This window comes from Mus pahari, chromosome 8 (assembly GCF_900095145.1).
Source record: "Mus pahari chromosome 8, PAHARI_EIJ_v1.1, whole genome shotgun sequence".
NCBI lineage: Eukaryota > Metazoa > Chordata > Mammalia > Rodentia > Muridae > Mus > Mus pahari.
In genome coordinates this window covers 64,560,359-64,585,973 of record NC_034597.1, presented here as the reverse complement: position 1 = coordinate 64,585,973, position 25,615 = coordinate 64,560,359, and positions in this window count along the sequence as shown.

Here is a 25,615-nt window from a genome sequence, read left to right as displayed (position 1 = left end):
CAACATGTCTGTTTTCATCTCAATCGCCCAGGTATAATCTTTGAAGGCAACCAGGAAGTGGAGCAGCTGGTTTCTACCTTTTTGTAGTTCATGACAGAAGAGGAAAAGAGGAGCAGAGGAGAGCTATGAAGAGTTCTCTGTGTCTAGCACAAGTTCTCTGTGTCCAGCAAAAGCCCTACCATGAGTAGATAATGGGAGTGGGGAGAGAACAAAGAATATACCAACAACCAGAAAAGCCACCACCCACATTACAGCATTAAACATCATTCACTGACATCTTAGTGTGAATGCCCTTACATCAACAATAAGAAACGCAATCAGGCTGACTGGATTAGAAAACCAGACCCAACTATGCTGTCTCTAAGAGAAAGTTCCTCCCTGGAAATGACAACCACAGACTGAGATGCAACCATTGGAACCTAGCCTATCAAGAAAAGGGAAGCTAAAACTAAGCTGTGTAATGGATCTGATAGCCGCTAAAATATACAGAAAAAAATTCAGAGGTGAAAAATTGGGTGATTAAATATTAGTTAATTGCACCCCATCCACTTTCCCTACCAGGTCCCTCCCTCCCTCCCCACTAGTGATTACTTTCTTCTCTATCCCAAGTAGGACTGAGGAGTCCTCACATGGGCACTTCAGCTTGTTGAGCTTTTTGAGTTCTGAGTTCTGTGTACTCATTAATAAGTGGATATTAGTAAAAAAAAAAAAAAGTACAGAATACCCAAGACTACACAAACATTTACAGACTACTTCATCCCACAGTAGTCTACAGAACTTATATTTTCCTCAGTAGCCCATGAAACCGTCTCTAAAACAAACTGCATTCTAGACCACAAAGAAAATTTTAACAAATAAAAATAAAGATTAAATATAATTCATTTCTCTTACCAGGTCACAGTACAACAGAACTATCAAATCGAGAGAGAGAGAGAGAGAGAGAGAGAGAGAGAGAGAGAGAAATCCAGAAGCTATGCACACACATGGGAATTGAACAATACACTCTTTAATGACTAGTGGGGTCACTTAAGAAATCATAGGAAATCTTAGAAATTCCTAGAAAAAATGAAAAGGAGAACACAGCTCTCCAGACATCTAAAGTATAACCAAGGCAGCTACAGAAGAAATATCTGCAACCAGAAATCAGCCTACAAAGCAGCAGACATCAAGAGACAGCCAAGATCAAGGCAGAAGTTAGTGAGATAGACTTAAAAACTAATACGCAAAGCAAATGGGTGTGTCTTTAAAAACATGCAGCAGAATTAGCAAACCCTTACCCCAAGTAGCAAAGCCTTTAGCCCATGTAACCAAAGCCTTTAGCCCATGTAACCAAAGCCTTTAGCCCATGTAACCAAAGCCTTTAGCCAATGTAACCAAAGCCTTTAGCCAATGTAACCAAAGCCTTTAGCCAATGTAACCAAAGTCTTTAGCCAAGTTAACCAAAAGAAAGAATGAAGACCCAAACTAAGAAAATTAGAAATGGGTACAGGGGACTGCTAACAGACTCTAGTGAAATGCAGACAATCACTGGAGAATAGTTTCAATACTCATGTTCCCAATAGCTGGAAAATCTAGTAGACAAAGCCTTAGATATAGCAGACCTACTAAAATTCAATAAAATGGACTATAAACATTGCCTGAAGCACAAAAGACACTGTAACAGTACTAGAGTGTCTCCACAAAAACAAACCAAAACAATAACAGCAACAACAACAAAAACAAACCAAAAGAGTTGATGTCAATCCTAGCAAACCTTACCAAGAGAGCTCAGCACCATTGATCTTGTAAAAGTATTCTTTCTACTCTAGACAAAAGAATATGATGTTACCATTATTGCTACAATGTCACATTGCCATAGATTATGTAGGAAAGCTGCCATGCACTAATGCAGAATATAAAAAATGTCAAAGATATTTTCTTTTTGTGTATCTGTAAAAGAACTAAGATGCTAACGTTTTTGATTAAAATATTTTAATCTGTTGTATTAAAGTTTTATTCAAATATCTCTTTTTAAGTATTGATTGATTGCACTAAGAAGTTAGTGCAATTATTTATATAGTTCTCATTAGCATTCTGTAACTTCAGCTAATTATTTCTTTTGTTGTTCTTTGTCACTTTGTAGGCCCAATATATTCTCAGCTGTCAGCAAGTGAAATCTATTGCTTTCAAGATAACGCACTTCTTAAGTGCTTATAGTTTAAGCGGCCTCTTTCTTCATGTTGAGTTTGCTTAAACTGTATATTTTGTATTCAAGCAGATGTTCAGGAAATAAATATTCATATCAAGTTTATGTCACTTGTATTTCCATGTGTTACAGATTGTTTCAGAAGAGCCTACAGACTTCATTTTCTGATTTTAAAATGCACCCAGAATACTGAAATTGTATTTACACATCTAATAAACATATACATAAAGACAGAGTCATGCCACCTCTCCCCTGTCAATCATTGACAGGAGAATATAACATGTGTTCTGGATGTGTCCCAATGTGCAATGCCTTTGAATGTGTTATGATGATGTGCCAAGACTGGTTTTCCCAGGATGACATCTACCATCAATGCAGGGCTTTTGTTTGTTTTTTTTATATGTTCTCCTGTGTCCCATCAGAACAAATGCAAATGTGTATGTCTTTTTACTCTTAGCAGTCAAGTTTATGCTTCTATTGAGAGCGTGTACTTTTAAATCCAAATTAATAACACAATGACTTGTTACCCTGTACTATAAGCATGCCAATTTATGATATTAAAATCGAACATCTACCTAAGGATCCATTGCTTCTCTCTCCTGGCACCACATCATCACATCCTTTATATTCCTAACTAGCAAACATTGATACCAACTCAGGCCATCAAATGTCATAGAAGATGGAGAAAGGATTGTCCAGTATGGACCACACAATCTCCATTCTGTACATCTTAGAAACCATAAGGACATGCAGACTCAGCCAATAAGCCATAAGCAGACTCTGACTATGTGGTGTTAGTGTTAGAGATATTTTTAAGCCTTAGTGTAACTCTGTTATGACATGGATATTTTTACTTATTAATAAATATTTGATGAATTGTGTCTTGCTATTACCCAATTAATAGGTGCAACATGAGACATCATAAGCAGGAAATCCCAACATTTCCAGGTTTCCCAGAAAGTTATAACTGTAGATAATAAGAGCTCATGAACACATACACAATATAAACACACACATACAAACACACAAACACATACATACATACATACACACACACACTGCAAACTTCTGATCAACACTCAGTCATACTTAGTACCTGTTCAATTAATTCAGTAAGCCTCAGCATGTGCTCCTCTTCTCAATTTGCTTAAAATAAATCCTAATCTAATTCTGCTCTTGGCCATAAAGACCATGTTTATTTGTTCATCTGGTTGGTTGATTATTTTCTGCATTGGCATTGGTGTAAGCATGCACCATGAATCGCTGTGCATAAAGGATGGACTTTCTCTGTAGTTCACTCTGTGATGATCAAATGTGTTTCTAATATTTACAAGCATTCTTGTTTGAGATTTATTTTACCTTAGGTAATTACTTCATTACATTATAGGAAGCTTGACTGCCTGAGAATCACAAGCAACATTAACTGTTCCATAGAAAGGAACACAATGCAGATAATGCTATAATTTCAAATTTCCTAAGAAAAGTAAAAACACAAAAAGAATTGGACAAAAGCAGTTTTTAAATTGTTTTTTGAGATGAGTCTCATGTTGTCCAGGCTGGCCTGTTGCTCACTATGCAGAGGAGGCTGGGCTTGAATTCCTGACTGTCCTGCCTCACCTTCAGAGAGCTGGTATTGCATGTCCCACCATGCCAGACTGGCAAATATAATTTTAATAATGGTACAATATAATTTAATCAATCACCAATATTAGTGGATTATTTTAATTTTTCCACATTAAGTTCTCAAAATCCAACATGTATTTTATACTCACAGTAGGCGCATCTCAGTTCAGGCAATCTGCATTTCAAGTTCTCAATAACTACCTTCAGGTTTTTATTGTTTGTTTGTTTTGCTTTGCTTTTTCGAGACTGGGTTTCTCTGTATAGCCCTGGTTGTCCCAGAACTCACACTGTAGACCAAGCTGTCCTCGAACTCAGAAATCTGCCTGCCTCTGCCTCTCAAGAGCTAGGTTTAAAGGCGTGCACCACCACTGCATGGTACCCACCTTCAGTTTTACTTACTGTTCCTCTCATTTGATTTCTATAAGAACATGCAGATTGATACATCAATCCAGCATTTCCTTTCTGAATTCTGCTCAGACAATACCCTGTATCTTTCAACATCACGTATCACAAATACTAAGATCTCCCAGAACAACTCAGGGTCTTGAATTACTTTTGACTCATACTTTTGACCTGAGGTAGACTTAGAAAGTGAAAATACAACCTAAAAAGAAGTAGCAATATATTTAATAAATTACAGTGGCTTCTCAAAAGTAGCATGATTTCAACCATGAATAACTTAGCCTGCATTTTGCTGTATACGGAGAAGGAGCATGGGAAATAGGTGAAGGCCACTGAGGGAAAACAGGTCATTATCTTTAGTGACATGGCAATTTTTGAGTTATTCATGTTCCAGTGGATAGCATTACACCCATGCCCATGTGAATGGCCCTGGTTAAACCTAGTAGATCACAAAGCAAAAACAAAAGGCATGAAGTGGACCATTTCTCAAATTACTTACTTTGGCATATTTTAAAGAATGTATTCATATATTTATTTTTATATATGATATATCATGTTTTATATATTATCATATAACATATTCAAAATATATCAAAAATTTTAAAAGAAGACAGGTTCTGCATCTAGGTGGAAACTTGCCCTTGTCTCATCCCTTATGGCATAATCTAATTTAATCAGGGACCGGGCAAGGGGACCTTAGAAAGGTAACTTCACGCTAAGATAATTCTTTTCTCTCCTAGAATTCTTGCCTGCCCTCTACTGCAGTCCCTGCAAGCCAGCAAGCTGCCATGAGGTTGAGCAGTGTCTACCCAGTGTTAAAGCTTGATTCTAAGGAGCGGTAGATATTTCTTTTTCTTCCATCTTTTTGCTGTAGGATTATTCCAGAGCCTAAGCATGCTTCTAAACTCCCTAGACAATGCTTTGGGCCACCTCCCTCCTTTCCCAAAGCTCCCCTGCTGGTCATTCAGGTCTATAACCATATCTTAAGGAGTGTTGTTGCATCTCTCCATGTTTCTCTTCCAGGCAGCTAGAAGATTCACCGCCTCCTCGCCTTGGGGTTCTCCTTCTATACTCTAATAAATTACCCTAGGGCTTCTGTTTGATTCTGTTCTTTGTCCCCAAGCTTCTATTTGTATTCATTCTTAAGTTCTTTATTGATGAAATGAAGATGCCTACTAGAAAAACCTGAATTCCTCAGTACATATGGTAGCCCTGCTATGACAGCCTAAGGAGTCTTGTCTTTTAATTGGTTAATTGACAAAGAAAATCACAAACCCTTATCAGCATCATACAATTGGCCAACAGGTATGTGATTTTAAATGCTCATCATCAGGACCATAAAAATATGAATTAAAATAAAATTAAATATCCTGCCAGGGTAACTCTTACAAGAACACAATAGATAGTAAGTGTTGGTGAGGGTATGGATGAAAGGGAAGCCATGTGTTCTTCCAGTGAGTATGCAAACTGGTGCCAACATGAAAACCAGTTTGGAGGTTCATCCAAACTGGCACCTGTACTTGGGCAAAGCAACTGTCAGAGTCTGGGCCATATGGGGGAGGAAGAATGCTCAAAACAGTACTGGCAGTAAAAATCAGCCTAGGAAACAAACGTAACAAATCCACAGGCATTTCCCATCAGATGTATAGAATATTGAATAGTTACCTATACATAAACTATCCCAATCTAGAAAAGCAGCAGCAGACATTAGAGAAAATGGTGTTATGTGATATTGATAAAAGGCCCAAATAGTTCCTGTTTTTACCACACACTAGAACACTGATAATTCATGGTGTATTAAGCAGATTATACAGAAAAGCTCTGTCTATACCTTACAAAAAAAAAAAAAACCAAAGTTCTGCTAAATGCTGTTCTGGTCACACCTATGAAATCATGCAAACAAACCTCTCATCACAAAATTCCTTTGCTAACTATATTCTACCTCAGGAAAAAAAATTGTCATAGTTTATAGAAATACAAAAGTTGATGCTCACCAAACATCCAAAGAAGTAGGGAAAGGAATCTATAATGAGGAGGAAAAGAAACCAGCATACCTGGCCTGGAACTCAAATGTTAAAATTACCAGAAAAGATATTAAAATTGTTGTTATAACCATATTGCAGATGTTCAAAGAGTTGAGTTGAAACATGAAAGATTTAAAAAAAAAAAAAAAAAGGAATCACATAGAAGAAAGGTACAGTGCAGAAGATGAGATTAACTGATTTACTGGATACAGTTAATAGAAAAATACGGTATTGAAATATTTAATGAAGAAAAGTTATGAAAGAACAGGATATTCCATATGCTCTGCAGCTTTCACAGTCAATTAATATTCTTGGTGTTGGAGTGTCCAAATGTAACAAAGAGAGGCAGAAAAGGTGTTTGAGGAATGGATGGAACATCTCTACATTTGAATAAAAAACATAGAAATCCACAGTTCTAAGAACTCATATCCTAAGCATAAGGAATATTGAAATGTCTGAAAAGGCAAAGCATTAGTGTAGTCAATGGTAAGGACTAAACTTTAAATCTGTGAATATTATAGTATGTAAAGAAAGCAAAGACAAACACGATAGAAATATGCAGACTCTAAGGGGTCTCTTTACTAAACTACAGCTGTCACTCTAGAATTTTTTTAAATTCTTTTATTAGATATTTTCTTCATTTACATTTCAAATGCTATCCTGAATGTCCCCTATACCCTCCCCCCACCTTGCTCCCCTGCCCACTTACTCCCACTTCTTTTTTCCTTTTTTTTTAAATTATTTTCTTTATTTACATTTCAAAAGCTATCCTGAAAGTTCCCCATACCCTTCCCCCGCCCCTGCTCCCCTACCCACCCACTCCCACTTCTTGGCCCTGGCCTTCCCCTGTGCTGGGTCATAGAATTTTTATACCTAGTCAAAGTACCTATTAAAAATGAGTTTGAAATAAATGTGTTCATGTATACAAAAATTATAAATATATGCATACACACACATATGTGCTATATATATATCAGAACTATACTATGAAAAATATTGGGAAGTCCTTCTAAGGTTAACATATATATTTTACATGCTATTAAATCATAAATTGATCGTGCTTAAAATACATTTGATAAACGTTGGTGCCTGTGTAACCATCACAACAAAGACTAGGAACATGCCCACCATGCTGGAAATCTTCCTGTCATCCTTTGTCACTCCTATCCCCATATTCTTCCTTCTCCCCTCTGTTGTGCTTTGTTTTCACAGATGAGTTTGTTCTGTGGGAGAAACTGACAGTTGCCTACTGAGAAGGACCACTCCATCAGCAAAGCAACTCTAAAATCTAACTAATAACCATGCCATAGATGATTTTCTTCCCATTCAGGATCCTATTTATTCTATGGTTAAGTATTTAATATATCAACCAAGAACATACTACAAGTGGAGAAAACTCAAGTATAGATTGCTCGGTTCTGATTTTCCAACCTTTCCATTAATCTATTCTAATGATCTCATCAGAAATATATTTGAATTTGTTCTCTTCCAAACCTAACTCCAAGCATGGAATATCAGTATAATTTCTCACTTCCTATTTTGGACTTTGAAACACACCATGCTAATTTATTCAACAATCCAACCCAGAAGTTTCCATTTCTGATTCAAACTGTGTAGTTAAATCCATTCTGCATTTCACTGTATTTATTTACCCTGTCATAACACATTAGATGCAATCTATTTTATGCCTGTGTGAATCTTTAGTAATTCCTGCCTATATTTTATGGTACTGAATATTTGATCTAAGCATGTATTTATAACATCACTTGATTCACTGCACATGCGTTTTCTGATCTTGAACATTTTTACTCTTATCCCCTACTTAACATAACTTAGCATTTAGATTTTACTATTCAGAGAAACTGATTTATCCCAATAATCTTTCTCTCCCCTTTAGAAATCTGAAAAAGCTCTTCAATTTCTCAAATAACAACTGGAAGCATTTGAATATAACACTATCATCTAGAACTACCTCCTAGGGCAGTTTGCCCAGCCCACTTGAAAACTATGATCCATTTAATTTACCTTACTGTGCTTCTAGATTTTTAGAAAATGCTAACAAAATGTTCTAGACCATCTTTAACTCCAAGCTATTTGAAGACTTATCATTTCATATCCCTCTTCTGATTGCACCACTGGCCCAGAATTCAGTCTCTAAGCCAGTGATTCTCAATCTTCCTAATGCTGTGACCCCTTAATACAATTCCTCGTGTTGTGGTGACCCTGACCATAAAATTATTTTCATTGCTATTTCATAACTGTAATTTTACTACTGTTAGAAATCAGAATGTAGATATTCATGTTTTCCGATTGTCTTAGGCACCCCCATGAAAAGGCCAGTCAGCACCTAAAGGGGTCATAACCCACAGGTTAAGAACCATTGCTCTGAAACAAAGCAAGACTAAAATCCACCAGGGCCAACTCTAAATCTGGTGGATCCATGTCTGAAGTCAGGGGCTTAGATGGCTCCTTAGGTGCTTCTAGTCTTGCTGATTGCAATATACTTTATTATTTCTTGGCCTGGATCCACTTCCAGTCTGCAGATCTTGGAAATGTCTCATGGTTTTGGGATTTCTGAATTCTTATGTTCTCCAACACCATACAGATGTAACTTTATAGCTTCACTATGGACTCCCTTCAAAGATTCTGCTTCCAAAACCTTAGTGGTTTTTTAAAGATGGAGGAAGGAGTTGCAACCCCTTTGTCATGTACTCTTTATAACTCCAAGAATATAGCCACATGCACAACACTGCCAAGTTCAAATACCCATCAATCCTGCTTTGTTTCAGTATTTCTCCACTATGCCTTGATTTCTACATTTTGAAATGGCAATGTATATTCTGTGCCATTGTATGTTGGATGTATGTAATTTGCTTTTTTTTTTATTTTACAAGGGGAGGTACAATTAAGAGATTGTCTTGACTTGAAGGGCCAAGATGGGAGTATACCCAGGGGAACCCACCCACTCAGAGGAGAAGGGAAGGGGGTTGGGGAAGAATTGTGGGAGGGGGTCAATCAGGAATGGGCAATGAGCAGGATATAAAGTAAACATAAATAAATAAAGAAAAAAAGAATCATTGCTCTAACCCCTCAAGGTCCTGTCACTTGAGCCTTCACAAGAACATATTAAAGAACTCACAGTTGTTCTCTCTGTTTGGATCTCATTATAACTCCTTATGATTGCAAGACTTTGAACCTCTGCCTCATGAGATTTACCTTACAAGGTCAGGCATGCTGCCACCTCTCCAAGTCCTTCCAGACACCCTGTTGTCCTCACCTTGGTCTTCCCTCCCTTATGCCAGCCTCAGCTTTACAGACATTTCCTAAAGCTCTGTGCCCAGAAGTTCTTGGTCCTGCTAAGCTAATGTGTTTCTTTCTGAATGCATAGGGCAACAATCTTTTCCTTTGCCTCTTCTTGCTCTTGGAGTTCACTCTCCTTACTTTATGTCCCTTCCTCTCTGCTCAAAGTCGTCAGTAAAGGAAGATCCAGTCTTCCTTCCCCTTGCTTCATATCAACTGCTTTCGTCTTCTACATTTATGGGTTTTTGGATTACACTGAGCCCATAGGAACCATCCAAGGCAACCCCAAACCTCAACCTCAATAACATCTGCAAAGTTATAACGTAACATATTTATAGGCTCCTAGATCAGTTTCTTGGACATCTTCAGGACAACCGAGTCTTTTGAAGATATAGTGGATGTAAAGTGATTAGTAAATAAAATTGGTGAGTCAATTTTTTTAGAATATAAGGCCTATTCTCATTTATACAAAAATAGTTTAACTAAAGATTTTATACTCAAGCTCAAAAATGCTGTCAAAAGTACGTCCCCACCCACACTCCTGTAAGCCATACAGAAGCCCCTCTGCCATGAAGAAAGAGATTCTGAGATGGTGAACCTTCCATGCCTTTGGCTTGGAACACTCTTGTCCTGTTTGATTTTTGTGCACATGGAGCTTTACAATTGTTTAGATATCATTGGGTTAAAATAGATGTTCAAAATAGCATCACACTTGGAATATTTTTCTACTATAAAAATATGGTGAAAAAAAATACATGTAGCGTACCAAAAAAAGATATCAAAAATATCCCTGAAAAGAAATGTGTGTACTTACATAATGAAACTATAAAGCATTATTTAGGAATTTAAAAGATACTTGAAACAAATGTGTATTATCCCTACATATATGTTTGAGGAATAAAAACTATTACCCTTCTCCCAAATTTTTCGGGTCCACATACCAGCCCAACAGAATGGCAATACACATTCGAAAGCCATCATTGGGTAGCATGATCCTGGAGTTAGAACTAGAGAATCCTTACAGGGAGGTAGGCACCTGCGACTGCCTTGTATGCTGCAACTGTATGGCAGAATCCATGCCCTCTATCTAGTTCAGGGAAGTAGAAACTCTACCTACCTGTCTACCCCCTATCCCAGATTTTCACAACAAGACACATATTTAGATGCTAAATGATCCGTGGAGGTCAGAATCAACACAGGAATTCCCCTAAATGTCAACTTAAAGTTTAGATTCTATTTTCTTTTTCTTTTGCTTGTTTATTTTGACTTTTGCTCTGAGACAAGGTCTTTTAGGGGGCTTGTGTTGAGTTGTGTTTTTGTATTGGTGTTATTTTTGTTTCATTTTAAAACAAATGATAAAAAGAACATAAAGTCAGGTGATAAGGAAGTGAAGAGGATCTAAGAGGAATTGGGAGTGGGGAAAACCTCAAAAACTATTATATGAAAAGAAAATTTTCAATTAAAATGTTTGCCCCCACCAATAAAACAAAATCCATGTTAAAACAAATAAAACATGTGTCTGAGGGTTTTTTTTAAATACATAAGAAACACACTAATAGTATTATAGCATTATTAGCAAGACTGCCTTAATTAAAGCCAGGTATGGTGGCTTATACCTATAGCGCTAACACTTGGGAAGCTGAGGTGGGACTTGGCAATGAACACGTAGAGCACCTGAGCCCTCTGCCAGCCTGGAGTAAGGACAGAGAGAAAGACTTGTTCAAGGTCCCAGCTGAGACACTGGGGAGTTTCCTGCCATACCAATGAACCTCAAGGACTGAGAGGCCTTGGGTCTCCCTGCCAAGGAGGATTGATTGCAGTGAGTTCCGGTCAGTCTGGGCTACAATAAGTTCCAGGCTAGCCAACGTGAGACTTGAGCTCAATGAAAAGGGGATGAGCAGAATTAAAATGGGAATTCTTCTGAAGGAAAGCTCAGTATGTCAGGAGTCATCAGTATAGGTCAGAGACTCTGCTCTAGGCTGCTGCCTATGGAGGCCGAAATCTTCAGGGACCTCCCCTCTGAAACAAGGAGTTTTGACTTTGCTTCAGAAAAGAATTTTAGAACAAATCTGTATGAATCCAACTTGGAGTTTATTTAAAAGATTTTAATATAGGGTCAAGCCTGAGGATAACATGGAGAAGCCAGGGTAAGGCACAGTTTGCACCTGTGGGTGAATGCAGGCTTCCCAACATAAACACAGTCACACTCTATCTTTAGACTAGCCATGTTCTTTTTTTTTTTTTAGTGGATTCTGAAGCTACACCTCAAAGGGTTGCTTTTAAATTCATAGACTACAGAGCAGTTCATCGTGTACATTGGACAATAATTATAGGCAAAGGCAACTTTAGGTTATAGCAATTGCAGGGGAGTGGGTGGAGAAATGGCTCAGCAGTCAAGAGCACTGACAGCTCTTCCAAAGGTTCTGAGTTCATTTCCCAGCAACCACATGGTGGCTCACAACTATCTGTAATTGGATCTGATACACTTTTCTGGCGTGTCTGAAGACAGCTACAGTGTACTCATATACATAAAATAATTAATAATTCTTTAAAAAAAAGATAGACCTGCAGGGGAAGTTGAAATGCTTTTTTTTTTTTTTTTAATTATAAATGAGGAAAGAAGAAAGGCCTAGAAAATCATATACACTTAGGCCTTAACCATGCTTCCTTGTTACTGGAGCAGTCTTGTTTTAAATATATCTCTATCAAGGAAATATTGCCTCTATGTAGGAAAACCTTATAGAAAGTGTTAAGTGGACCGGAATTCTGAATTCTCAACTGTGAGACTTTAACTAAATTCCACAGTGAGGGGCTCCATTCTCATGTCTCCTTAACTTCCTGTTTGTTTTGTTTTGTTTTGTTTTTCATGGTTCACACATAGTATCTCTAGAAAGACTTCTAGAATGCATTCAGAAACAATCAAAAGAGCCTTACTTTCATCGTTCTGGCAATTAGACTTTAAGACTAGCCTTGGGGAATAAATTGGAGATATGGACACATACATAAAAGATATCAATTTCATTACAGAATTATTGAAAATAGTAAGACAAAAATATTTAATGTTCAGTAATAGGCAACAAAATTTAGGATATAGCTATATGATAGACTATGCAAGCATTACACAGTGCATTTAAAATGGAAGTATTGAACCTGGCTAGAAACACAGTATTAATTAGGAAAGACAGAATGTAAATCTGTAGCTATATTAATCAATCATTCATAAAGTGTCCATATTCCACATACAGAGTCTCTGTATGAGAAGGATAGGAAGCACTGGGACAGAATCACTGAAATATCTAAGATAAGGAGAAAAAAGAAAAAGAAATTAATTTTAAGAAGAATTATTTAGAACTAAACCTGGAAGCTGAGTGGGATTTCTAGAGCATAGGGGAATGACTGCAGTCATTTTACATCTGTTCTCACACTTTTTAACATTTTTATCAGGATTATATTTATTTTCTAGTTATTCAGATGATGTCTAATGTGTGCAGTCTCCCTCTGGGTTTGTCCTCATTTCATGGCCTATGAAACATGGCTTCCGAGCTGCATCACCCATCTGCTCCAACATTAGATATGTGCAACATGGTCCAGTGGACAGAAGTGTGAGGGCAGGAAACGGTGAGAGTGACAGAAAGACCAAGGGGTGGCCATCGTCTTCTTTCACGTGGAATTTAGATAGATGTTAAGAAAGCAAGATGAGGAAACTCTGGAGCAAGGGGAAGAACCAGGATCAGGGGACTGAGCAGAGGTACAGGAGCCAACGACCGAAGAACAATGAAGTAAAGCATGAGAATGGCATAATCCAGAGCTCCCAGAGACTAAACCCCCAACCACAGAGTATACACGGAGCGAGCCATGGCTCCAGAAACATACACAGCAGAGGGCAGCCTTAACTGACATCAACAGGAGGAGAGGCCCTTGGTCCTGTGGAGGCTTGATGCCCCAGTGTAGGGGGATGCTAGAGCAGTGAGGGGAGGGGAGAGTGGGTGAGTGGGTGGAGGAGCACCCTCAGAGCGGGAAATCGGAGGGGGGAGGGGGATGGGATGGGCAGTTTGTAGAGGGGTAATCAGAAAGAGGGGGTATCATTTGAAATGTAAACAAATAAAATGACTAATAAAAATGTCATAATAAAACTTCTTATTTTGTATGCTACCTGAAAAGATAAATAAATTTAAAAAGCTCTTCCCTAAAGAGATAGTTTGTTGAATAAATAAAACACACTCTCTACCTTATGAATCTGGATTTGAATGTTGCGTATAGGCAGTTTCTACTTTTCTACATTTGTAATTAGGAAAGGCCTAAGTACTGGGCAGGTCTGCCTCTAGCCTTCACAACCTTCTTTCTAAATGAATCTTTAGTCCTGTTTCTAGTCTCTATTTTGTCTACTTGTAATTTATACATACATTTTTTTCACAAGCTATGATCTGTACGCCTGACTGAAAAGCAAGACATTTTAGCTTTGACAGTAATTTCTCAATTACTTCTAGGGGTCTTTCTAACCAGCAATGAAGTCCCTCGGCCACCTGTTGTCAAACTGTAAATGTCTGCCATGATTGCTCGAGAGATCAAATGATTACTTTCTAAAGGTTTCAAGTGTTTTCTCACTAATAGTGCATATCTGTATTTAATTAAAATGTGAGCTGAAATAGCCAGTGAGTACTTAATAGCCCATTTTTATTTCCTTTCTTACTCTTAAAATTCATAACTCGAACTGTCTAGAGCCCTGTATGCCCTTATCTGCAGCATAACCTGGGCAAGCTGTCTGGCAAACCTGTGTAAGGCTGGTTTTTCATTCTTCTCAGCCTTCAGTATAAATCTTTAAAAGCACTCCCAGAAGACAGCAGACAGAAGAAAGCTGGTCTATTGTTTCTCCACCGTTCTATGATGTCTCCTGCTTCCTGCATTTAGCCCACTGAACAACTAAGCACAGGCCCCTCCGCACTCTCAACATTCACCAGAGAAGTCAGGCTTAGCTCTCAAGTGTTCTCCTTTCCTAAACAGATTCAGTTTTCAGTTGTAGCTGACTGTACCGCCTCTCCCATACCAGAGAACATTAAACCCGTGTGTTCTGGTTTTGCCCAATGAAATCATATAGGTGTTATAACCAAGAGTTTGTAGCAAGATTTCAGAATAATCCTTTTATTGTTTGTCAAAATGGTATATGACTACTACATACTGGTGCCTATGCCTCTCAAAAGCCTTGATTTCATTGTGAATCCATAAGTTACCTTTGTCCTGGGTCTTCTCTTTGATGGCTGTGTAAGTTGGCAGTCTGAGCTAGCATCCAAAATGGGGTACTTTTGATAGTGATAAGGCTGGCATAGATAAGTAGATCAAGATGAAAATGAGTATAAAAGATCACAGGTTACCTTGTCTCCAGGACATCAATTACTGATAGCCACAATAGCCACCAGAACCAGCAAGAAACAAAAGTGATGTTAACTCAAAAGTAGAGTTGCCCCATGCTGACTTTAGCAGAGTCTGCGATACTCTGAAACCTTGACCAAGATGATCACTAGGGAAATAGATTTAGAAACTCCAGAACTCTAAAGTATCAGAAAGGAACTTTTATTATCCTATTTATGTCAAATGCTAGAATCAAACTAGGATGTGACCCAGGAATATATCTGAAGTGGTAAATGGCTTACCTAGCATAACCAGCACAGGGTTCAAACAATAAGACTAGGTTCCAAAGACGCTGCTGGTGGTGTCTGATCTTATACATCTTCCAAGTTTAAGCCAGATGAAAATCCTAGTATGGAGAAGGGATGTTAGAACAGAGTCCTACCCCTAGCTGCGAAGCTATTGGAAACTGATAGTAGCTAGGCAGGGACAGTCCATTTTCTTTAAGAGTGTTGCTGACAGTAAATCAACCACACTAGAGGAAGACCACACATCTCAGAATGTATGGGTTGTAAACATTGGAGTTGATGGGTAAAGAAAAAGAAAGAAACAAAGAATAATTAGGTGGGTAGAAAAGGAGGTATTGATCTGGATGAGTACAGGGGGGTGAATATAATCCAAACACATTGTACAAAATTCTCAAATAATAATAACAACAACAACAACAACAACAACTACTACTACTACTACTACTACTACTAATAATAATAATAATAATAATAACCCTAGCCTATGAGCAAGGATGTAGAGCTAAACTTTAAGCTGAGTTTTAGAAATAAATAAAAGTTTACTTCCATAAGGACTTTTAACATGCAAGATTGTCTTAACATAGAGTTCTTTTCTAACCAACCTCATTTTGGTTTCATCTATGATTTCTGTAAACTGTCACTGAGGAGCATTTGTTTCTAGAAGACTTTAAGAATAAAGGGATGCTAAATGTTTAAAGGCTATAAAAAGTTTATTGCTCCCAGAATTGATGACTTCATAATTTTAATACTTCTCTCCATATTCAAGCCATGAATAAATCATACTGATATTTCTCCCAAGACCTCTATGGATTTCACTCACTGTTTTTCATGTCCACTATTGTTCCCTAACATATCCTTTGTGACTGGTTTGATGTAGTAATTAGGTGACTACTAGCTTCTCACACCTACTTCTTGACTTCTTCCTACTCACTGTATATAACATCAAGGCAAACTCATTTCTCTTTTTCATTAGATTGATTGAGTGAGTGAGTGATTGTGTTCATGTGTGTGAGTGTGTGTGTGTGTGCACATAGATGTCAGAAGACAACTTTCAGGGATTTACTCCCTTCTTCCACCATGTAGGTCATCAAACTTAGGCATGGCAGCAAGGGCCTTTACCTGCTATGCCATTTAGTAGGCCCTAGTCAACCAACCTTTGACACAAAGTGTCATCTAGTTACGTTATCCCGGGTCATCTGCTCCAAGAGCTTTCTATTTTCTCAGATAAAACCCAAATTCCATATTCTACCACATTGTTACTCACATGGAAAAACAATTTATTTGTTCAGGCCAAACCCAGAAATTTTTATTTTCTCTACTTTATCCTCTGAAGCCACAGTCCCCAGCAAACTTATTTTCCCAAGATATATTCATTAATAATGACTAATTTGCAAAGACCACATACTTGCTATCACTTTTCTTGGTCTGTTGTTTCATGGCTCCCGAGCAGTTTTAATTAATGGCTTATTGTTGGCTCTGAAAACTAGCTCCTTACTCCAAGGAGAGCGCCACACTCCCAAGATAGCTCGATAATTCAAATCCTGAATGTAATCTTCTCTAGTGGCTGAAACCACCTGCTGAGAAAGTCATCATTCCTGCGTCATGGGGATCAGTTGTATTCCCTGTACTCTTTCTGAAGTCCACCCCTCTCTATGTCTGAGAGACCTGGCATAGCTTTGAGAACAGTTTCAGGATTTGACATACTTCATCCAAAATCGAGAAAGGAATCACTTTCAGCCCTATTACACACATACACACACACACACACACACACATACACACACACAGAGTTGTTTAAAGCCCAACCAAGCCTGGGGACTTCACCTTCTTTCTTTCCCTGTTCTCTTTAACTCCAATTGTGTGAACTGTAGCATGTAAGGAAAGCGCAGAGTGTAGCCCTGCTGACAGCCACGAGGGCACACTTCCTTTTATGAAGCTTAGCTTAACTGAGATCTGAGCACTTCAGCTCCATGGTAGGCTTTGTACAGTGACTGTCTGTTCCCAGGAAAGCTAACCCAAGGTCATGCAACTAGACAGTAGAGGAAGCTACCAATCTGCTTAAAAGACTTCCCATCAATCTTTTATATCCTGAGATTGTAAGGGATTTGACCCAGCAGTCCTAGTTTTTGATGCTATATCCTGTATAGCATTTTTTCAGTGCTGAACAGGCTTTAGTTAAAACACAACTTACTTTTTCTGTTTATTTTGATATTTTACCTTCATTCATTTTTCACAGACTGGTGTCAGAATTTTAATTATGTGCATGCACAGATTGCCTTGTGGAAAACCTTGATCTTAAATCTTTTTATGTATCTATGTCTACAGCATTCCATTGCACACTGCACCCTTATTCCTTAAAAACAGACATGGCAGTGTTTTTCAACCATGCTTGCCTTTGTTATCTAGGGGGTCTTACCATATTAGAAACATTTGGGGGTTTAAAATAAGACACCTATATTTTCTGAGAATCTGGAAGTAAGTCAGTGGTATGCTACACTGTGTTTAAACGGAACTGCTGGTTTCTTCTGGGAATAACCCACTTCCTGCTCCTTCCCCTCAGCATCTAAGGACGTCTCTCACCCCTGATTCTTATGCTCTGAGGGTGCCCTTCTTCCATCTGCAAAGTCTTTCTCCATGCACTACTCTTACCACATTTTCTCTCCTGCTGTGGCATGCCTCCCTCTGTTGCTCCACATAAGATGCCTATAACATCTGAGGTCTTCATGGACAACCTGTGACACACCCTCCATCTCAAGATCCTTTATTACCATGAGCTTCCATTGCTATTTGAAGCAACAGTGTCACGGGGACTGAGAATTAGAGCTTGAGGCTTTAGCCCACTATGAAGAACTATAATGTTGATACATTCATTGTCACTTGATATATTCCCACTAAGATAGTGACAGTGCCACAATCCAAACCCCAGCCTATGCAAGCCAGGCCTCATTACACTTTTCTCTTTGCATTAGTAAGAACCCTATTCCAAATTTAAGTATAGGTTCCTGCCATGATGACATCACAACACACAGCACAGCCAACTCACCCTCCTATGGAGATGCAGCCCTTTGCTTTGCTCCAGTACCCAGAAAAGTGCTGAATGAGAGTTCCTGGTAGCTACAATTGCAGATGGCAGGGATAAAGGCAACGCAACAAAAACAGATGGTGAGTTTATCAAGTCCCTCCAGGAAGGAATAATCACAGGTGATACTTGAGGAGGCAAGAACTGTGCTTGAAAAGCCATCATTTTGTAATTATCTCTGGAAGGCTCAATATGGCCAAAGAATAGGATGAACTTAGTAAATCCCCCGAGTTCCTCCATAAATGTGAGGGCACCTCCTTATCTATTTGTTATCTTTGATTATCACTTAGTTAGTGCTTGAGGTTATACATACCAATACCTGACAAACTTTAAAACAGAAAAGAGAAAGAAATTTAAAAAATGAAAACTTTCCAAGTATGCTAAGTAGCAGATTCTGGTCCTTAAAAAAAATCCCAGGAAAGAATGTCTCGACATGAATTTAAGTGCACTGCCAAAGCTTCCAAGTATGAGGCAGGCACTCCTCCTCACAGGGTGGATGCCTATTTTCATCCTGTTGCGCTACCTCACACATGGTACTGCAAAATAGCACAAACTGCTTTACACATTCTGGAGGGAGTTGGCTTCCAAAGTTAATGATACTTAATTTTTACTTCTACATGAAATTACTCCATAGGAAGGACTAGAGGGTTGTTTTTATGAGAAATCAGCTAAAACTGAGTCTTTTTACCAGTATTCATATCTGAGGTGATGTGACTGAATTTTTCAAGTTGATTTCATGAGAGGCAGTAGACAATACTAAAATCCAGCTAATATGATTAGCTCATTAATCTAACAATCGTCTGCTCCTATCGTGTGATTAAATTCATTTTTATTCAAAGTCCCCAATAACTACAGCACAGTTGATAAAGTCACACAATAAACATCTTGATTCTCTATTTTTCCATGCTAGGCAGAATTTTAAGGTTAGCATATAGCATGGGCTTTAAAATAGTAACTTTACCCTTTGTCAAGGTGACATGTTATATTGAAGAGCTCAGAGTAGAAACCTAGATTAAAACACTATTTTAAAGGGCTTCTTGGACTTTGAGAAAAGTAAAACTTGGAACTCCATTGGGCATTAAATACAACAACTACAAAATTCATATTTAACATGATCTATTTTTCAGGGGGAGAGGTCAAATAATATATGGTGGAAATGTTTTACTCAATTTTAAGTATTCACTTAACTACAAGAAGTTCATTTTCACACAAGTTGGAGGACCTGCTCTACCATCCCAAGAAATAATAAAAGGGTCAAATATGCTACATGAAGCCAGCTTTATAAATGTATCAATTCCACAGAAATGTGCCCAAAGAGGATGAGAGCAAAGTGCTCAGATCTGTGCCATTGCCAATGGAAAGTCTCAGATAAATTCCATTATAAGCTTACTCAAAATGTTATGAGCCCATGAATAACCCTGAGCTGTTTGGTTGGAAGTGGGGTGGAAGATATCAAGAGAGAATTTGGCCTTTGACTCCCAACCTAACTTAGCTTCTCAGAAACCTTTCGTCATCTTCGGACACCTAGTGTCTTCCGAGACAGTTAATCTGGACACATGCTATCAGGGAGGAGAAAAGGAATCTTAGGACAGAACTAGAATAATCAGTAGTTTTCTGAAAAGTTTTCAAAGCTTAACTCTCAGAGAGCATAAGCCAGGCAAACATGACACTTGTAATGCACTGCAGTGGAAATCAGTCAATGAGTTTCCAAGGTCATGTATTTCCTTCTGTGTGAGCTCAGGTGCCTGGCTTGCCCTGCCCAGCATGCACACTCACAACCAATTCCAGAAGCTGGGACACTGTTAAAATAATTCTGATCCTCAAATACGTTCTCTTCTCTCATACCAATAATGGCAACTACAACTGCTGACTATCTTAGTGAAGAGTGATGCGCTGCTGCCGGGACTCTACGTCAATGAGTGCCAGGTTCCCAGCTTCACTTGCAGGGCTGTGACCCAGAGATCCCTACGCTCTTGCTGTCTGTTGTGTTCCTTTAGCAACTAGAGACTAGACAGTCAACTTGTTAGCGTGAAGACAAGGAAGAAGAGTAAGAAGGTTGATTCGCTGTGTTACAAATGACATCAAGAGTCCTTCCGCAAGGAAGGAGCTTTGAAGGAATAGCTTCAATCTAACGAATACACAGCTGAACAGACTGAAAAGTCAACGGCTTCCCTCGAGTATGTAACCGAAGCAAACTGTTCCTGCAGAGCTGGGGAGGCCAGTAGGGATGCCGACTTACCACAGGCAGCCACAGGCATGCAGCTTCAGTATGGACTTCTCGGGGGGCTTTCTCAAGCAGCACTCACTGGAATCACCTGAGAAGAGTGGCGTCTTCTAGCAGAGCAAAGGGAAAGCAGCCGTTTTGGAATGCACCAGAGAGATCTACTCTTCTCCATGAGCTGAACTCCCAGGAGAAACTACTTAACCAGGACCTGATGGGCATGGGACAAGGGGAAAATTCAACTAAGGCTACATGGCCTTTGCACTGGGAGGAGAGCAAAATCCAACCCTGCCCCTCAAACCATCCTGCCCCACTTGAAATGGAATAAACCTACTAAACACACATAAAGATCACAACTTAGAGACAGGCTCCAGAGACAGCTGATCACAGGCCTAGGAAACAGATCCCTAGCTCACTCATCTCACAACCGCATGACTAACTGCCTGTCTATAGTAATTGTTTTGTCCAGTATATCAAATCTGGCTATGAAAACAAATATATAAAGTATTGTTCTATTTTGCTTGCTTTTGCTATGAGAAAGCATGACTATAGCCAACCTGTGGAGGAAAGGGTTTATTCAACTTACATTTCCATGTTATATTCTCTCATTGAGGGGACTAAGAGTAGGCATTCAAACAAGAACCTGGAGGCAGGAACTGAAGCAGAAGCCACAGGGGAAGCCCTGTTACTGGTTTTCTCTCTGTGACTCCCTCAACATGCTTTGTTGTATACCTTAGGAACACCTGCCCATGGGTAGCACCGCCCACAGTGGGCTGGGCCCTCCCACATCAATCATCAATCAAGAAGATACACAACAGCTCTGCCCACAGTCCAATCTAATAGAGACAATTCCTCCACTGAGGTTCCTTTTCCCAGATGACTTAGTTTGTGTCAAGTTGACAAAATGACAAGAACAACCAACTGATCTAACAAGGTGATGAGCAGACATTGTAATCAGAGATGGCAGGAGTATTACAATGATCAGACCAAGAATTTAAAACAGTCAGTTAAAACACTAATGATTTTAATAGATAATATTAGAGAACAATGGGGCGATACAAGCAGAAAGATGAAAATACAGGATCCAAGAGAAATGAAAGGGGGAAACCAAAGAAGCCCACATTTTGAAACAAATGAGCACCGTGTCTTGTGGACTTACCCTCTCACACGACTAATGAGACTCCATGAGCCTGGTGAGATCCAAAATGGGAAAGGAAAGAGAGCAAAGGCTAAAAGGCAAAAAAGAAATCCTGAGCCAGAAACCCAAGGACTGTACAACCACTACCAAGGTCTATGTAATAATAAGGATACCAGGAAGAAAAGGGAGAAAGAAGCAGACACTGCATTTCAATTATGGCAGAGAAATTCCCCCAAATTGATATCAGACACTACATCCTGGGTTTAGGATCTCAGAAAACACCAAGCAGGATAAATACTGTCACCTCCAACAACAAATGAACAAAAAACAATAAAATCCTTACTATCCTTAGGCATATTATTTCTAAACTATGGGGGGGAAAGATAAAGAAATACTTCCTCAAGGAAGTCTGAAGTTTGGGAACTTCTTACCCAAGCATTGGATGGTGGTGCACACATGAAATCTCAGCTCTCAGGAGGTAGTGACTTTAAGGCAAACCTGGACTACATGGGACCCTGTCTCACCCAATTATACAATGAATTGGAGGCAAGCCTGGGCTATATGAGATGCTGTCTCAACACCTCCTTCTCTCCTCAAACCTGTCTCACCATATGCAGAATAGACAAAGGTAAGAGTTACATCTAAATTCCTTTTGAAAATCGTGTAATACATGGACTAAAAAGATGTATTGGTGGTTGACAGCACTTACTGCTCTTTCAGAGGACCGGCATTCAGATCCTAGCTCACAACCACATGTAACTGCCGTTCCAGAGGATCTTCTCCCTGTAGTGGCTACTACAGGTATTGCACAAATGTGATATGCATATGGAAATTTATGGATGCAAAACACTAACATAAAGTAAAATTAAATAAAGCTTTTACCAAAAAATACCAAGCTGGTGCAATAAACTATTTAAAAAAACACAAAGCTCTATTTCCAAATGGTATAGAATTTTCCTCCAGGACTATAGGAGAAATACATCTTCTCATATTAAAAAAAAAGAAAAAAAAAAGAAAAAAGAAAGAAAGAAAGAAACTGGGCTTGATGATAGCCAAAAGATTGAGACACAACCAAATAAAACACTAACAGAGGACTATTCTTCAAAACACAATGAATTCTCAAACTTCACTCAAAAGGAAATACTTGAGTTTTGTTTAAAGAAAGGACCATTAAGAATTCGAGTTATTGGGGTGTTGTCTCATCCTGGGACTTGAGCGAGGGTCTCCCCGGAAAGGGGGTCTTTCAAACCCAGCTGAAACAAAGGGATGGGTCCTTGGGTTTCCCCATATATATTCAGTGCCATACATTAAAGATTGAGCCTTGATCAGAAAAAAAAAAAAAAACAAAAACGAATTCATCAATGAGAAAAGAAAATCAAATAGGAAAATGTGTTCACCCTCTGTGTCACTAAGGGAATGTAATCTAGAGCAATGAGAGAGAGACACATAAGAGAGAACGGAGGAACCCAAAGGGGAGGATGTGCACCAACAATAAACATCAGGGTTTTTAAATTGCTACAGGAATGTGAAAGGATATACAGATTTGTTACATGATTGACAGTTTCTTACAAAATATACTCTTATCACATGACCCAGCAATTTTACTCCTTCAAAGTTACCTATGAGGAAGAAATTATATTCACACAAACACCTGAACTCAGTAGTGAGGTTCTTTAGCAGATGAATAAACTGTCGATACAGCCAGATAAAGAAATATTGAACTGTTGAGCATAAAGAGACACGGGGAGCCTTAGATGCACACCCAGTTAAGGAGCCTTACTTCAAAAGACTACATACTGTATGACTTTAACTGTGTGATATTCTGGGAATGACAGTGACAGAAGGCCATACACTAATCAGCCATCAGAGGTTGCTAGGATTTGTCAGGGACAAGGAATGAAAACTCAGAGCACAGACTACTCCTAGAACAGTGGGATCACTCTGGCAGTATAGCACGGGCGCCATCACACATTGAAATCCTTAGAATGTGAGCCTTAATGCAAACAGTGTCCTTCAGATGAGGGTGTGTCAGGGTGTGACCTTCCGGGAGATCCTGAGCATGGACAAGGTTCTGAACATGCAGGGTATAGGTCATGCACGAAACATCTGTATCTTTCTCCCAATTTTGCAGTGAACCTGAGCTTATTTAAAAATACATTTAAAAAATACATCCATGCTCCGTTTTCTTAGAATATGTACTACAAACAATTTAAACTTATGCCTGACTAGCTTATAAATAAATGAGACTTAGACTATGGCTATTTTTATTATTTGGCTTTGACAATTACTGGGGAGTCACCCCTAATCGATTCTCTGACTATTTCCCCAGTGGTACACCCCAGACACTTGTTTCTCCTGACCACGTGTTTATGGTTTCTCTCCCCTTATGGAGGCTTCCTCCCTCCCTGTTCTTCCTCCTCCTCCCCTGGTCTCTCCTCTCCAACCAGGTCACTCCTAACTCACTGACCTCTCTTCCCTTCAGTAATTGGCTGTAGCCAATTTTTTGGAACCAATAGTTTTAAATCAAGGAACAAGGTTTCCACAACAAAAGCTCATAAACATGAGAAGACACCTGTAGGCCTAGACCTTCAGATACAGAATTTAGCATTACAGTTCATTGCAGTAGATCAAATATTAACAGAACATTTTTAGTACACTTACAAAATCTAACTCCACCTCCCCTTAGATGTTTATAAATCTTTGGATTTTTTTTTCAAAACCCCTTATCAATTTTATAATACAGAGTGTCTTAAAAGATACAGCCATTTCCACCAAGTTCTTTTTCATACAGTAGAAGCCTAACATTGACTGTCTTGTTCAAATTATTTCATCAAAGCTGTGTCTTCAAAGACATGGAAAGGGCAATTCTCAAATTCATCTGGAAAGGCAAAAAAATCCAGAATAGCAAAAACAATTCTTAACAATAAAAGAACCACTTGGGGGACTCACCATCCCTGACCTCAAGCTTTACTACAGAGAAATAGTGATAAAAAACGACAGAAAAATATATGCAGAAAATGTGGTTCATTTACACAATGGAATACTACTCAGCTATTGAGAACAAGGACATCCTGAGTTTTGCAAGCAAATGGATAGAACTAGAAGATATCATCCTGTATCAGGGTCCCTTCCGCAGAATCTTGCTGGCATGTGCATCAGTATCTGGGTTTGGTGACTATCAAGAAGCTCTTGGTTGGTAAGAACTGCAAGGATAACCAGTTAAACCTCACCTCAGCTAACCTGCTCCCGTCGCCACACATCTTTCTCCTCACTAGCTCTTCACCCACACTTTGAGAGTCTGCTACTTTACCTGTCAGATTCCTTCCAGCTCTGATGATGTGGTCCCCACTATAGACTCATTTGTCCTTCCCTGTCTTCCAGTTAATAGTCTGCACATCTTTAGCACCTTGCTTCAAGAATGCCAGCATCTTTTGTAAGAAGCATACCCTTTCAGAAACCTTCATGGCTCCGTTGCTGCATGTGAAGCCCTCAGTTTAGTACTGAGTCCTGGACTGAAACCTCCTTACTAGGCCCTTCTCACACATATGGATGGCTGTTGGTGTTATTTGAATTGTATTTCCAAAAGAGAAAATGTGAGGTCCTGAAAACTGTACATGAAACCTATTATTTGGAAATAGCTTTTCATGCTATAACTAAAATTTAAGTTAAGATGAGGTCGTACTAGAGTAGACCAAATTCTTAGGCCAATATGGTTGTTGTCCTTATAAGGGGAACCTATTCCAACACATTCATGCACAGATGGAAATCAAGCAAACACACATGACAATGACATGTGACAGTCACATTTCTGACCCATAATTGTTCCTGTCTGAAAGAATTACAGGGATGGAAATGGAAAGGGCCTGAGGAAAAGAAGTTCCAGTGACAGGCCCAAAATGGGATCCAGCTCAAGGGGAGGTCCCAAGGCCTGACACTATTACTGAGGCTATGGAGCACTCACAAAAAGGAACCTACCATGACTGTCCTCCAAA